A 16,557-nucleotide genomic window follows, 5' to 3' on the forward strand; every position below is an offset into this window, starting at 1 on the left:
TACCGAACAATCCTTCCTCGGACTTTCCAAGTAGTTATCATTCATCGAGATGAAAAGTCTGGTTGTGATTGTACAGGATTAGTCCTTACGACCCAGGACAATACTGAGGCTCTACATACTAAGATTGTGCTTTGACTCGTTTACCGACTCAACAGGGTCACAAGGTGGCGAGGTTGGGTGCAATTGCAACATATGTAGGAGCTAGTGCACTGTAGTTGAGAATTCACCGCTCACCTACGGGTGTGGATATCCTATATGATCTGACAAAATAATAGTGCATGAAATCTCTAGCTAGAGTGTGAGATGTACATTAGGAAAAGGGTTCTCTAGTTGTACATGCGATGACACTATGAATATTTCATGATTGTATCACATAGCTATCGAATTAATATGCAACCTTCGATAAACCAATGGTTGCATATTCGATCGGGATATATGAGATGAAGGGACCGTACTGTACGTTAATCATAATCGATTGGTTCTTGTCGGCACTATCAGTGCTACTTAGGGAATCATGGGGCAATGTTACTAGAAGTGTAACATACCGTACTTTTGAACATACTTAAAATTTGTGAAAAATAAATTTTTTTCTTAATAATTAACCATCTCTCAAAATAAACTTGTAAATAAAATGTTTGATCAATTATTGGAAATGTAAACGAACTTCAAAAAGTACTTTTTCAAAACAACATAAAGTAATTCGTTAAAATCAGCGTAAATGAGTTCAACATGCATAAAAATCCTTAAAACTTAAGCGGTCCTCGGGTTTGTCCTCCGCCCAGTACGAGCCATCTCACTGGTCTCCGCCTCTCGTCTCCTCAAACTCATCATCACATGCATTGATCAAGTCTAGTGAGTCTAAAGATTCAACATATATAAATTGAGAATAACAAGTAGTACATAATAAAGCCACATGCATTTTAAAGTAACACATACATATTTAAACTTCGAACATACTTATATAAAAAAAAACGTGCCATCAATTCATAAACATTTTCATAAACGTGATGCAAAATACATACTTAAACATGCATAATCATCATCATTTTGTGTAGAGATATATTTCCAAGCAAGTGACCCATATATATTGCACCTGATCAGATTAAACCACAGTACTGGGCTGGCAGGGATGTCCACTGCCACATACATAAGATCCCCGGTCATGCTTTATCGGGTGGATTGGTCCCTGATCATGCTTTATAGCTTCCCAATCTTGACCATAACCGGTCATGCTTCACTGGGGTGGAGAGGTCCCCAGACATCTTCCCCAGCTTCCAAACCCGTTCATAATTGGTCGCAAGACAATTCGCATACCTCAAAAACATAAAATATTATCTTTGTACGTCGAACATACTAATACATTACGCATGCCTGCCGAAGACAAAAAAAATTAAATTCTTTTTTTCCAGAAAGCTTGGTGCTCGGGCGGTAACAACTTACCACTCCAGGGCGCCCGTCTAGAAGTCGTGGCGCTCGAGCGGTAAAATCTTGCGGCCGCCCTGCGCGAAGTTTTTTGAAAACAAACACAGTTGAGCAGTCATAAGAGAATGATCATAACTCACTTATCTCTTGTCCAAAAATTATGAATTTACTGTCAAATCGAAGATATCAAAAAGTACTACGTTTTATATGTTGAAAGTTTTCCAGAAAACCGATCAAAAATTCGCATGATTCAAAATTACAGCGGGTTCGGTTTTTGAGATCTAAAAATCGTTTCAAATATTTTTGCTCAAACTTTGCATAACATAAACTGATTTTTACATACAATATAAATCAAAATATTTACTATGACAAGATCGATGCAAAAAATGAAAGAATATACATGCCTTTGTGTCTAAACGCTCGAAGATAACGAATACAGACGTGGTGGATTACGGGAGATGACCGGGGAACGCTTGCTACAGGATTCTTGCTCTAAAAGGGACGTAAATCACCAGAAATTTGCAAGGGGAAAGGTGGCTGCTGAAAGAACTCTCAAGAACCCTAGCCACACTCAATTTTTGCAACGTGTGTGCGTGTGTTGTGTGTGCGCGTGAGTGTGTATTAGATTAGGTAAGAATTTTTTTGCTTAATTAACTAATTAGGGGCTAAAAGCGCTTAATTAAATAATTAGTGATAAAAATAATATTAATCTAATTATTTAATTCCACCCAGAGATTTAATTAAATAATTGAGTACCAAATTTTCAAGATTAAAATCTCCAATTATTCAAAAATAGTATTTGAAAGCTTGAAATCTTTAAAATCACCTAATAAGTTAAATTAGGCTTTAAAATGCTTAAAATTTCATAAATCAATTAAAATACTAATTTTTTTGACTTGAAATAAAATACTGCATTTTCATAATCGCCTAAATCGTCACCGGTCTCTTTTCCCGATCCCGTATCGAATATTCGCCTGAAACATACAACTCAAGAAAACATTTTAACATGCATTAAATAAACATGTAGTAATTTGAAATAAATGCAAAATCATAAATAATGCATTGTTTAAAAATCATTTTAAAATTAAATAAACAATTTAACAATTTAATAAATGCATAGGTTTTACGTGTACTGATTTTGGGCTCTACAATTCTTCCTCCACTTAAATAAATTTTTTCCTCGAAATTAAATCTTACCAAACAAGTCCGGGTAGCGACTTCTCATATCTGCTTCGGGCTCCCAAGTGGCCTTCTCCACTAATTGATTCGGCCACTAGACTTTGACCAACTTGATCTCTTTGTTCCGAAGTCTCCGCTCCAGTCTGTCTAGAACTCAGACAGGTCTTTCTTCATATGACAGATTTGGAGCAAGATGCAACGGCTCATAACTCAAAACATGCGAAGGATTTGCCATATACTTCCTCAACATCGAAACGTGGAACAAATTGTGTACTCCAGCCAGATTCGGCGGTAGAGCCACACGATAAGCAAGTGTCTCGACTCTATTAAGAATTTCAAATGGCCCAATAAATTTCAAACTTAGCTTGCCTTTCTTCCCAAACCTCATAACACCCTTCATAGGTGCTATCTTCACGAATAAGTGATCTCATATGGCAAATTCGAGATACCTTCTCCTCTTGTCAGCATAACTCTTTTGACGACTCTGGACGGTCTTCATCCTCTGGTGATCTTCATCCTATCTTGGATCTTTACCACCACGTCTGCAGTCTGCTGAACAATATCTGGCCAAGTTCTGATCTCTCACCGACTTCGTTCCAATGAATCGACGATCTGCACTTCTTTTCATACAGTGCTTCGTAGGGAGCCATACCTATAGATAATTGAAAATTGTTGTTGTAGGTAAATTCCACTAGGGGTAGTTTCGATTCCCAATTCTCATGGAAAAAGATCACACATGCTCGCAATAAATCTTCCAAAATCTAAATCACTCGCTCAGACTGGTCATCTGTCTGAGGGTGAAATGACGTACTGAATAACAACTTCATCCTCATAGTTGAATGTAAACTCTTACAAAAGGACGATGTGAATCTCGGGTCCCTGTCAGACACAATAGAAACTGGTATTCTGTGCAATCTGACTATCTACCGAATATAGAGCTCTGTATACTGAGTCATGGAGAATCTCGTCTTCACCGATAAGAACTATGCCGATTTAGTAAGTCGACCGACTATAACCTAAATAGCATTAGATCTCCTAACTGACCTTGGCAATCCAACAACAAAATTCATGGTGATATTCTCCCATTTTCACTCGGGAATAGGGAGCGACTTAGGCATCTCTGCTGGCCTCTGATTCTCTGCTTTCACTTGCTGACAAGTGAGGCATTCAGATACAAAGCATCGAATATCTCGCTTCATCCCTGGCCACCAATACAGCATCTGTAGGTCCTTATACATCTTGGTACCCCCTAGATGAATGGAATATGGAGATTCATGTGCCTCTGTCAAAATATCCTCTCTGATCGAATCAAAACTAGGCACCCACATCCTTCCTCTATACCTCACAATACCATCGGACATTGCATAGAGTACACTGCCCTTGGCTTCATCTCTCAGTCTCCATTTCTGTAACTGTTCATCTGAAGGCTGACCTCTACAGATTTGGCCCAGCAAAGAAGACTGGACGATCAGATTAGACAACTTGGGAGCTCTGCCCTTAGGGTAAACTTCTAGGTCAAACCTCTGAATCTCTGACTGAAGATATATCTGCACTGACAGCTGTACGACGACTGCTACCTTCCTGTTCAAAGCATCTGCCACAACATTAGCTTTCCCTGGGTGGTAGATAATTTCACAATCGTATTCTTTTACTAACTCCAACCATCGTATTTGTCTCATGTTCAGTTATTTCTGCGTGAAGAAGTACTTGAGACTCTTGTTATCAGTGAATATCTGGATTTCTCGTCTTACAAATAATGTCTTCATATCTTCAACACAAAGACAATGGCAAGTAACTCGAGATCATGAGTCGGGTAGTTCTTCTCATGCACTTTCAACTGTCTGGAGGCATATGCTATAACCTGACAATGCTGCATCAATCCTATGCCTAAACCGAGCTTAGAAGCATCGGTGTATAACACAAAATTACCTTGCCCTGCTGGCATAGCTAAATCTGGCGCTGTGATAAGATCTTGTTTCAAAGTATCGAAGCTCTTCTGACACTCGTCACTCCAACCAAATTTAGCATTTTTCTTAGTCAATGAAGTGAGTGGCACTGCATTCGAGGAAAACCCCTGAATAAATTTCATGTAGTAGCCTGCCAAGCCTAGGAAACTACGGATCTCTGACGCATTCTTCGGCTCAACCCATTCTTTTATTGCGGCAACTTTAGCTGTATCCACCTCAATGCCACTGCTAGATATAATATGTCCCAAAAATGCTATTTTCTCCAACCAGATTCACACTTACTGAATTTTGCAAGCAAATTGCGACTCTGCAAGACTTGCAACACTGTACCCAAAAGCTGACTGTACTCCTCATGGCTCTTCGAGTATATAAGAATGTCATCAATTAATACTATGACGAGCTGATCTAGGTAGGGCTGAAATACTCAATTCATTAGGTCCATAAAAATTTCTGGAGCATTCTTCAGTCCAAACGGTATTACTAAGAACTCTTAGTGCCCATATCTAGTTCTGAAGGCTGTCTTGTGAACATCTGCATCCTTTACTTTCAGTTGATGATACCCAGAACGTAGATCTATCTTAGAGAACACTGTAGCTCCCTGCAACTGATCAAATAAGTCCTTGATCCTTGGTAATGGGTATTTTTTCTTGATCGTTACCTTATTCAATTCTCGGTAATCGATAAACAACCTCATGCTTCCATCTTTTTCCTTTGCGAAGAGTACTCATGCGCCCCATGGTGAGAAACTAGGGCGAATGAATTCTTTGTGTAGGAGGTCCTGAATTTTCTATTTGAGTTCTAACATCTCTGCTGGAGTCAAACGGTATGGTGCCTTAGAGATTGGCACAGTGTCTGGCACAAAGTCAATGGCGAACTCTACTTCTCTCTCTAGTGGAAGGCATGTGACGTCGTCTGGGAAAACGTCAGAAAAATCTCTGACAACTGGTACATCAGATATTGATGGGATGGGTGCGTCAGGTGTTGAAATAATATTGGCCAAGAATGTCTGACACCCCTTATGTATAAGTCTCCATGCCTGCATGCAAGAGATCATGCGAGGGAAACTTCTCCACCTGTCTGGCTCAAAAAGAAATTGCTCCATGCCCAACGGTCTTACCAACACTGAAATTTTTTGAAATTCAATTGGAAATTTGTTCTTTGTCAGCCAGTCCATCCCCAAAATAACATTGAATTCTGGCATCGAAAACACAATCAGATCGGCGTAAACTAGGTGGCCCTGTAGTTCAAGATCGATATCTCTGAGCACGCTAGTAGCTTATAACTCATCCCTTGATGGGACTGTCACGTAGTAGTTCACGTCGAGTCCAATGGACTTGACATCCAAATAATTAGCGAACGTCTCTGAGATAAAAGAGTGAGTGGTCCCGAAGTCTAAGAAGGCATTCGTGGCTACTCTCTTTATAAAGATATTTCCTGAAGGACGTTAGCACAACACATAAACTTATACCCGAAAATACTAATCTTAGCCTCATGCATAGTTGGAATTTCTATCCAAAGTCTCCAAAATACAAAAACAAAATACTAATATCCCAAAGCAAAATTCGAAGCATGCATGGCCAAAAATAAATATTGTGCTGAATGAAATAGGTTATCAGTCAGTAGGGTCGTGTCTGGGTTCGCCTCCTCGGCATGCATGGTGAAAACTCTCCAGTGAGTTGGCTGCTGCAGGCAGCCCTTCAGCATGTGATCACTGGCTCCACACTTAAAGCATTTGCCCGAGCCCCATAAACACTGCCCCATATGTTGGCGGTTGTATTTCAAGCACATTGGATACTCACCAGGCTTCTGAGGAGCCTTCCTTTGCGGTATAGGACCTTTTCCTTTCAGCGGTCCTTGAAACGGCCTCTTTCCATGCTGTCCCTGGAAAGGCCTTTTGAATTGTTGTTGGGGGTCCTGATAGGGCCTCTTGCCTTTCATTCTCGAAGTCTTTCTGGTCCTGATCTGCTGCCAAGGCTCTCGACACGGCAACAACATAAGTAGTAGGACCAGTCACTCGAACATCATGACGCAAGATCGACCGTAAACCATCAATAAAATGCCTAAGCTTCTCCCGAGCATCATTCGCAATTAAGGGCACGAAGTGACACCCCCTCTCAAACTTCATTACAAACTCTGCCTACGCTGCTCTCTCCCTGTCTCAAAGTCATAAACTCACTGGTCAGTCGGGAGCGTACTTCCTAAGTGAAGTACTTGGAGTAAAACACTTCCTTGAAACCTTTCCAAGTAAGGGTCTGCAAATTCACTGACACAGACGCGCTCTCCCACCACAGTCTGGCGTCCCCTGTCAACAAAAATTTGGCACATCTGACTCTGTCTGCAAATTGTAGCTCCATAAATGTGAATATCACCTCGATGGACTTAATACATCCCTCCGCTATCATCGGATCAGTAGTCCCCGAGAACTCCTTTCCATCCTCCTGAATCTCTCATACACCGCGTTTGGCCTAGGCAGCCTCGCTCTAGTATCTACCCCAGCATTGTTCCCCACAAACTGTGCGAAGAACTGAGTCATTCCTGCAAGCATATGCGCCTGCATATCTGGCGGTGGATGAGGAGGAGTGGCTCTCTCCTCATCCCGTGCCTCTCTATCCTCTTCACCTGCTCTCCGTGCAATCATATGTCTAAGAGGCATACTGTTCCACAATTTACCCAACACGTAAACCAACATGCATGAACATAATATCCATATCATCATAAGATGAACGTAAATCGAACTTAAACGTGTACTTTGATGCTTACTACATGAAAGAATTTTAAAACTTTAAAACTTACAGACTTGATGCGTGACTTCGTGAGCTTCTCGCAACTGGCAGTAGGCATAACCCTTTACAGGAACACCACTTTGATACCAACTGTAATGTACCGTACTTTTGAACATACTTAAAATTTGCGGAAAATAAAAATTTTTCTTAAATAATTAATCATCTCTTAAAATACACTTGTAAATAAAATGTTTCATCAATTATTTGAAATGTAAATGAACTTGCAACAAGTACTTGTTTAAAACAACATAAAGTAATTCGTTAAAATCATCGTATATTAATTCAAAATACATAAAAATCCTTAAAACTTAAGTGGTTCTCGGGTTAGTCCTCCGCCCAATCCAAGCCATCTCACTGGTCTCCCCCTCTCGTCTCCTCAAACTCGTTCTCACATGTATCAATAAAGTCTACTGAGTCTAAAGACTCAACATGTATAAACTGAGAATAGCAAGTAGTACATAATAAAGTCATATGCGTTTTAAAGTAGCACAGGGATGTCCACTGCCACATACATAATGTGGGGACCCGGACGCTAATCATCTTATTAATCGTCATTGGGACTAATTTAATTAATTATAATAAACAGGGTCTAAATTTTTTTTTAAAATGCGGAACGTAATGGCATACATCTTAACATACACGTCAGTACTAAAAGTACAAATCTTGCACTATATACAATCAGGCTCAACTAAGGTTTAACAACTATATAACAAGTGTTTAAACCCTAACTCTAGTCCAAGTCCGTAGTCTCCACTCTAACTCGATCTTTCTTCACCTCTGTGACCCAGAACCTGTCCCACCTGTTGTCATGCACACATACAGACAAGACAACAGCCGGATAACTCCGGTGAGATATAAATATCCCAGTATAAACAATGTATCAATGCAATCATATAAAACATATATAAAAGCATAAACAATCATTAAAACATGTATCCAATCTGACTACCATAACCAATACGAATCTGTATTTAAGTCAATGACTTATTATCTTATCTCAACTTATTTCTAACCTAGGGATCCCGATCTAATTTAGACTTTGGTATGCTGTATCGAATGTCTACAATAGATGTCGATCTACATCTAAGCTCATCGATACACCGTAAGTCTAGAGTCTACGCGGTTCTGACAAAGACTCGGCGGTTCTGCTCTAGCTAGGCTGATCTGCCCTAGACTCAAACTCTGGCTCTGCTATAATTCAATAGACTAAACATATCAATCTGATAATCTGCAAATATCAATGCAATAAAATAAAGTATGTGATTTTGGGAAACTCAAGTCAAACCTAACTCGAGTTGTGGATTCCCGAATCAACATTTATTTATACCTTTTTTTTTCTATCGCTCTGATACAATCGAAGTCTCGACTCAAAGCCTGTCAATGTTCAATCTGGCAATGACAATATCAATATACTGTATCAATATTCTATTCAAATCAAAACATCCCCGTCTTCTCAAATTCTGACGGTACAATAGTACAATCTTGCGACACCGGTGTTACCACACCAGTATATACTAATTCCAATAACTTATAATCAACCACCGTACGAATCTGACATCACATCTCAGTCAATTTAACTCTGAAATTCATAACAATTCCATAATCAATCTGTTTCTTAATCTGACTTCGATTCTATGATGTCTACTATGTCAATAATACTATATATGAATCGTATCTGATTCTGGACATAGCATAATTTCAAATCTTAACAAAACGTAACAAAACTTACGTCCTGTTGTAGCTGTCGTTTCTAGGAACACGGTGCCGTACTCGGATTCAAATTTGGACAGACGGATTGATCGCAAATCGAATTTTGAAATTGAAAGCTAATTTTCTTCGGAGCTTCGCTTTTCCTTTTCTTTTTGCTGAAGACTCTCGGTTGTATATATATATATATATATATACATATACGCACATGCAAATGGACGAGTGGCTCAATCTTTGTAGCACACGTCTCGCGCATATACGCGACCCCAATCGGCGCATATGCGCGAGACACTCGGTCTCCGCGCGTATCATGCACATCGCCTCGCGCATATGCGCGACTCATCTCCGCGCATATGCGCGAGACTCTCTGGAGTTCCTCGCATAGGCTTCGCGCATATGCGCGACATCTTCCGCGCATATGCGCGAGGTCTTCTGCCTGTTTGGCGCATGTGCGCGCATCTGGTCGTGCATGTGCGCCGATGCTACTGTCCTCGCACATCAATTTTCACACGCGATCTCATTTCGTGTCCCGGTTAGCCTTTTCATAATTATCTCGATTAAAAATCAATAATCGTAATTTAACACGGTATAAAATCTCGGGCATTACATTTCTCCCCCCTAAGATACGATTTCGTCCTCGAAATCACAGGCATTCAATTATATCAATAGGGAGTATATACAGAAATGGTCTAAAAATTTTACATTATCGAAACATCTCAGGGAATTCTTGTCTCATATCTGATTCACTTTCCCAGGTTGCTTCTTCAGTGCCATGACGAGTCCATTGAACTTTCACAAGTGGAATGGTCTTTGTTCTGAGCTGTTTTTCTTTACGATCAATAATCTGAATCGGTTTTTCAATATAGCTCAACGTCTCATCCATTTCGGCCTCGTCTAGCTGAATAGCATGTGAAGCATCAGGTAGGTATTTCCTTAATAACGATACATGAAAGACATCATGTATCCCGGATAATGAAGGCGGTAACACGAGTCGATATGCACAATCTCCTATCTTTTCGAGAATCTCATAAGGCCCAATATATCGTGGAGACAGTTTCCCTTTCTTGCCAAATCTGACAACTCCTATGAAAGGTGAAATCTTTAAAAATACTCGGTCTCCTGTCTCAAATACCAACGGTCTACGTCGAACATTGGCATATTTGGCCTGTCTGTCTTGTGCTGCCTTCATTTTCTTTTGAATTAGCTTCATTTTTTCTGTCATATCTCTGATCATATCAGGTCCAATCTCAGGCACTTCGGATATATCATCCCAATAGATAGGGGATCGACACTTCTTTCCGTACAATGCTTCAAATGGTGCCATCTCAATACTCGTCTGATAGCTGTTGTTGCACGAAAACTCACAAAGTGGCAATGCATCTTGCCAATTAGTGCTAAAATCAAGCACTACTGCTCTCAGCATATCCTCCAGTGTCTGGATAGTTCGCTCTGACTGTCCGTCAGTCTGTGGATGATATGCGGTACTCAGATGTAACTTCGTACCGAGAGCCTGCTGCAAGCTCTGCCAGAAGTGCGAAGTAAATCGAGGATCACGGTCTGATACAATTGACTTCGGCACTCCGTGCAATCTGACCACTTCTCTGACATAAATCTCTGCCATCTGGTCAAATCTGTACGTCATCTTGTACGGAATAAAACATGCGGATTTGGTCAATCTGTCAATCACGACCCAAATCGCATCACAACCTCGGGAGGAACGCGGTAGCTGCGTCACAAAATCCATGGAAATGTGATCCCATTTCCATTCAGGAATGGACAAACTTTGTAATAAACCTCCTGGTTTCTTTCTTTCTGCTTTCACCTGCTGGAAATTCAGACATTTGGAAACAAATTCGGAAATGTCAGTCTTCATTTTTTTCCAACGAATACTGAATCGACTGTTGTGCGCTTCTGACAATATTTGTCGTCTCAAATCTGAAACATTCGGCACAACCAAACGATTATTTACATACAAGACGTTATCACGTACCTGATATTCCGATCGATGTCCTGTTCTGATCATCGATACTGATTTCTGTACATTCTGATCAACTTTCTGAGCAGCCTTAATTCTTAAGATCAGCTCGGGTTCCACTTGCACCGTATAAAGTTTCAATGGTCTATAATCTGTTTCAAATGCTAATCCAGACAAACAGCAGTCTTCTATCAAATTTGAAACACCGATCGTCGACAAGGATAAAGAACATACCTTTCGACTTAGTGCATCAGCTGCTGCATTAGACTTTCCTGGATAGTATTTGATTTCACAATCAAAATCCTTAAGCAAATCAAGCCATCTTCGTTGCCTCATATTCAATTCAGATTGTGAAAACAGATATTTCAAACTTTTATGATCAGAATATATCTCGAACTTCTCACTGTAAAGATAGTGTAGCCATATCTTTAATGCAAAGACAATGGCTGCCAATTCCAGGTCATGAATTGGATAACGGGTCTCATGTGGTTTAAGCTGTCTTGAGGCATAAGCAATAACACGCCCTCGCTGCATCAGAACACATCCCAACCCTCTGTGAGAGGCGTCGCAATAAACCACAAAATCACCAGTACCGGATGGGATAGTCAACACCGGAGCACTGGTCAATCTCTTTTTCAACTCCAGAAAACTGGTCTCGCATTCTTCAGACCAAACAAATGGAGCATTTTTCTGAGTCAGTTGAGTAATTGGTTTAGCAATACTTGAGAAATCTTTAATAAAACGACGGTAATATCCCGCTAAACCCATGAAACTGCGAATTTCGGGCACTGACGTCGGTCTTGGCCAAGAAATCACGGCTTCAACCTTACTGGGATCCACAGATATCCCATTTCCGGATATAATATGGCCCAGAAATACTACCTGTCTTAACCAAAACTCGCATTTCGACAGTTTAGCATATAATTTCTCAGCCCTTAAAATTCGCAACACAGTTCTTAGATGCTCAGCATACTCACTCATATTCTTTGAATAAATCAAAATATCATCGATGAAAATAATCACAAAATCATCGAGATATTTCTGGAATATACGGTTCATCAATCCCATAAATACAGCTGGAGCATTCGTCAGACCAAACGGCATGACAATAAATTCATAGTGTCCATACCTGGTTCTGAATGCTGTCTTTGAGATATCAGAATCTCTGACTCTCAGCTGATGATATCCAGATCTCAAATCGATCTTGGAATATATAGAAGAACCCTGCAACTGATCAAAAAAATCATCAATACGAGGCAAAGGATATTTATTCTTTATCGTTGCCTTGTTCAGTTGCCGATAGTCGATGCAGAGTCTCATCGAACCGTCTTTCTTTCTTACAAACAATACTGGAGCACCCCAAGGAGAAACACTCGGTCTGATGTACCCCTTGGTCAGTAAGTCTTCCAGCTGATCTTTCAATTCTTTTAATTCAATTGGTGTCATTCTGTACGAAGCTCTAGAAATCGGTACTGTACCTGGCATCAATTCAATGCTAAAGTCTATTTCTCTAACTGGAGGTAATCCCGGGATCTCATCTGGAAAGACGTCAGCAAACTCACGTACCACTGGCAAATCAGCCAATGATGGACTGGACTTCAGTAAATCTACTGAATATACAAGGAATCCCTCTGCTCGTTTCTGTAACAATCGAGTCATAGATAATACGGATACTAAAGGAATTCTCGATCTAGAACCCTTACCGTAGAATTTCCACTCTTCCATCATATCTGGTCCGAATCTCACTATCATTGGAAACAATCAACTGTAGCTCTGTACTTGGTCAGCATATCAATACCGATAATACAATCAAAATCTAACAACCCAAGTACGATGCAATCTAATTCAATCTCATGCCCGTCATACTGTAGTACACAATGTTTTACAGAATTTACGGATATCAAACCTGTCCCTAAAGGAGAAGAGACAGACACTACAGTAGCTAAAGACTCTACAGGCAATGCATGACTTAATGCAAATCGTTCAGAAATAAAAGTATGTGAAGCACCGGTATCAATCAATACATAAGCAGGGTAACCATATAAAGAACAGTTACCTGCCACAACGTCATCTGGTGCTTCCTGGGCCTGCTCCTCTATCAAAGCGAATACTCTGGCCTGCTGTCTAGGAGGCTGGCTAACAGTCTGGCTACCTCCTGGCCTCTGCTGTGACTGAGCTGGCGCTGGCTGGAATGTATGAACAGCAATTGATCGTCTCTCAGTCTGTGCTGCTGATCCCGATGACTCGGCTCCCTGAGATCTTTGGGACCCTCTCTGTGGACACACTTTAGCAAAGTGTCCCGGTTGTTTACAGATGTTGCAACTACCAGTTACTCCCTGGCATTGCTCAGTTGCATGTCTTCCTCCGCAAGTCTTACAATAAACTCCAGTATAACTCTAGCTCTGTCGAGAACCACCGGAGCTAGAAGAACTGCTGTCAGATTTCTTAAATTGCTTCCTCTGGCTTTCAAAAATTCTTTCTTCCCTCCACTGCTGCTGCCACCCTCGAATCTGGGAGGTGGTTGCTGTGGTCTCGGTGCTGGAGGCACAAATGAAGCCCCTTTCTGTCTCATCAGACCGGCTTCTGCTCCCTTAGCTCTGTTCAGGGCGTCAGTAAAGTTATTCGGTCGCCCTGTGTTCACCAATGTGAAAATATCGGGGTTCAAGCCATTGATGAACTGGTCAGCAGTAGCTTCCTCGCTGTCAGCCACATGTGGAGCAAATTTCAACAAGGTGGAGAATTTGGACACGTATTCTTCTATGTTCATCTGTCCCTGCCTTAGATTGGCAAACTCCGCCCCTTTGTCCTTCCGGTACGACACTGGAAAGAATCGTTGATAAAATTCAGTTCTAAAAACATTACAGGTGATAGTCGTACCTCTATGCTCCAAAGCCCTCTTTATTGTAATCCACCAGTTCTTTGCAACATCGTGTAACTGGTGTCCAATTAATCGAATTCGCCGCTCATCTGTATACTCCAATGAATCAAACAACATTTCAATATCATCAAGCCAACTCTCGCATTCCACGGCGTTCTCTGTTCCTTCCAAAGTTGGCGGATGAAATGACTGAAATCGTTTCAGTAACGTTTCCATTGGAGTCGGTGTTACATCCATTGGAGGAATTGATGTACTTCCCTGTTCTGGTACTCATCTCGGAGGCATATCTGATAATCAAATAGATTAGTAACAAATACCACAATTCTGTTTCAATCTCCTCTGATCATCTTACTGCTGATCTAGAATCGGTGCTGATCCAATCTCAATAAAACATATTACTATATCAGATCAGATAAAGAAGTAACATGTATTAAAGCAGTAAGACATGCTAGCATTCAAAAGCAGGAAAGAAAACCTCAATCTACCCCGCTCACTAGCCTCTTCTATCTCAATCTAAAGGATCTATCGCTCTGATACCACCTGTTGTAGGGACCCGGACGCTAATCATCTTATTAATCGTCATTGGGACTAATTTAATTAATTATAATAAACAGGGTCTAAATTTTTTTTTTAAAATGCGGAACGTAATAGCATACATCTTAACATACACGTCAGTACTAAAGTACAAATCTTGCACTATATACAATCAGTCTCAACTAAGGTTTAACAACTATATAACAAGTGTTTAAACCCTAACTCTAGTCCAAGTCCGTAGTCTCCACTATAACTCGATCTTTCTTCACCTCTGTGACCCTGAACCTGTCCCACCTGTTGCCATGCACACATACAGACAAGACAACAGCCGGATAACTCCGGTGAGATATAAATATCCCAGTATAAACAATGTATCAATGCAATCATATAAAACATATATAAAAGCATAAACAATCATTAAAACATGTATCCAATCTGACTACCATAACCAATACGAATCTGTATTTAAGTCAATGACTTATTATCTTATCTCAACTTATTTCTAACCTAGGGATCCCGATCTAATTTAGACTTTGGTATGCTGTATCGAATGTCTACAATAGACGTCGATCTACATCTAAGCTCATCGATACACCGTAAGTCTAGAGTCTACGCGGTTCTGACAAAGACTCGGCGGTTCTGCCCTAGCTAGGCTGATCTGCCCTAGACTCAAACTCTGGCTCTGCTATAATTCAATAGACTAAACATATCAATCTGATAATCTGCAAATATCAATACAATAAAATAAAGTATGTGATTTTGGGAAACTCAAGTCAAACCTAACTCGAGTTGTGGATTCCCGAATCAACATTTATTTATACCTTTTTTTTTTCTGTCGCTCTGATACAATCGAAGTCTCGACTCAAAGCCTTTCAATGTTCAATCTGGCAATGACAATATCAATATACTGTATCAATATTCTATTCAAATCAAAACATTCCCGTCTTCTCAAATTCTGACGGTACAATAGTACAATCTTGCGACACCGGTGTTACCACACCAGTATATACTAATTCCAATAACTTATAATCAACCACCGTACGAATCTGACATCACATCTCAGTCAATTTAACTCTGAAATTCATAACAATTCCATAATCAATCTGTTTCTTAATCTGACTTCGATTCTATGATGTCTACTATGTCAAGAATACTATATATGAATCATATCTGATTCTGGACATAGCATAGTTTCAAATCTTAACAAAACGTAACAAAACTTACGTCCTGTTGTAGCTGTCGTTGCTAGGAACACGGTGCCGTACTCGGATTCAAATTTGGACAGACGGATTGATCGCAAATCGAAATTTGAAATTGAAAGCTAATTTTCTTCGAGCTTTGCTTTTCCTTTTCTTTCTGCTGAAGACTCTCGGTTGTATATATATATACATATACGCACATGCAAATGGACGAGTGGCTCAATCTTTGTAGCACACGTCTCGCGCATATGCGCGACCCCAATCGGCGCATATGCGCGAGACGCTCGGTCTCCGCGCGTATCATGCACATCGCCTCGCGCATATGCGCGACTCATCTCCGCGCATATGCGCGAGACTCTCTGGAGTTCCTCGCATAGGCTTCGCGCATATGCGCGACATCTTCCGCGCATATGCGCGAGGTCTTCTGCCTGTTTGGCGCTTGTGCGCGCATCTGGTCGCGCATGTGCGCCGATGCTACTGTCCTCGCACATCAATTTTCACACGCGATCACATTTCGTGTCCCGGTTAGCCCTTTCATAATTATATCGATTAAAAACCAATAATCATAATTTAACACGGTATAAAATCTCGGGCATTACACATAAGATCTCTGGTCATGCTTTACTGGGTGGATTGGTCCCTGGTCATGCTTTACCGCTTCCCAATCCTGATCATAACTCAATCATGCTTTACCAGGGTGGAGAGGTCCCCAGATACGTTCTCTGGCTTCCAAACCCGTTCATAATTGGTCAAAAGACAATTCGCATTCCTCAAAAACATAAAACATTTTCTTTGTACGTCGAACATACTAATATATTATGCATGCCTGTCCAAGACAAAATAATAATAATTTTTTTTCCAGAAAGCTTGGCGTTCGGGCGGTAACATCTTACCACTCGAGCGCGCTCGTCCA

This window comes from Primulina tabacum, chromosome 15 (genome assembly GCF_025594145.1).
Source record: "Primulina tabacum isolate GXHZ01 chromosome 15, ASM2559414v2, whole genome shotgun sequence".
Classification (NCBI taxonomy): domain Eukaryota; kingdom Viridiplantae; phylum Streptophyta; class Magnoliopsida; order Lamiales; family Gesneriaceae; genus Primulina; species Primulina tabacum.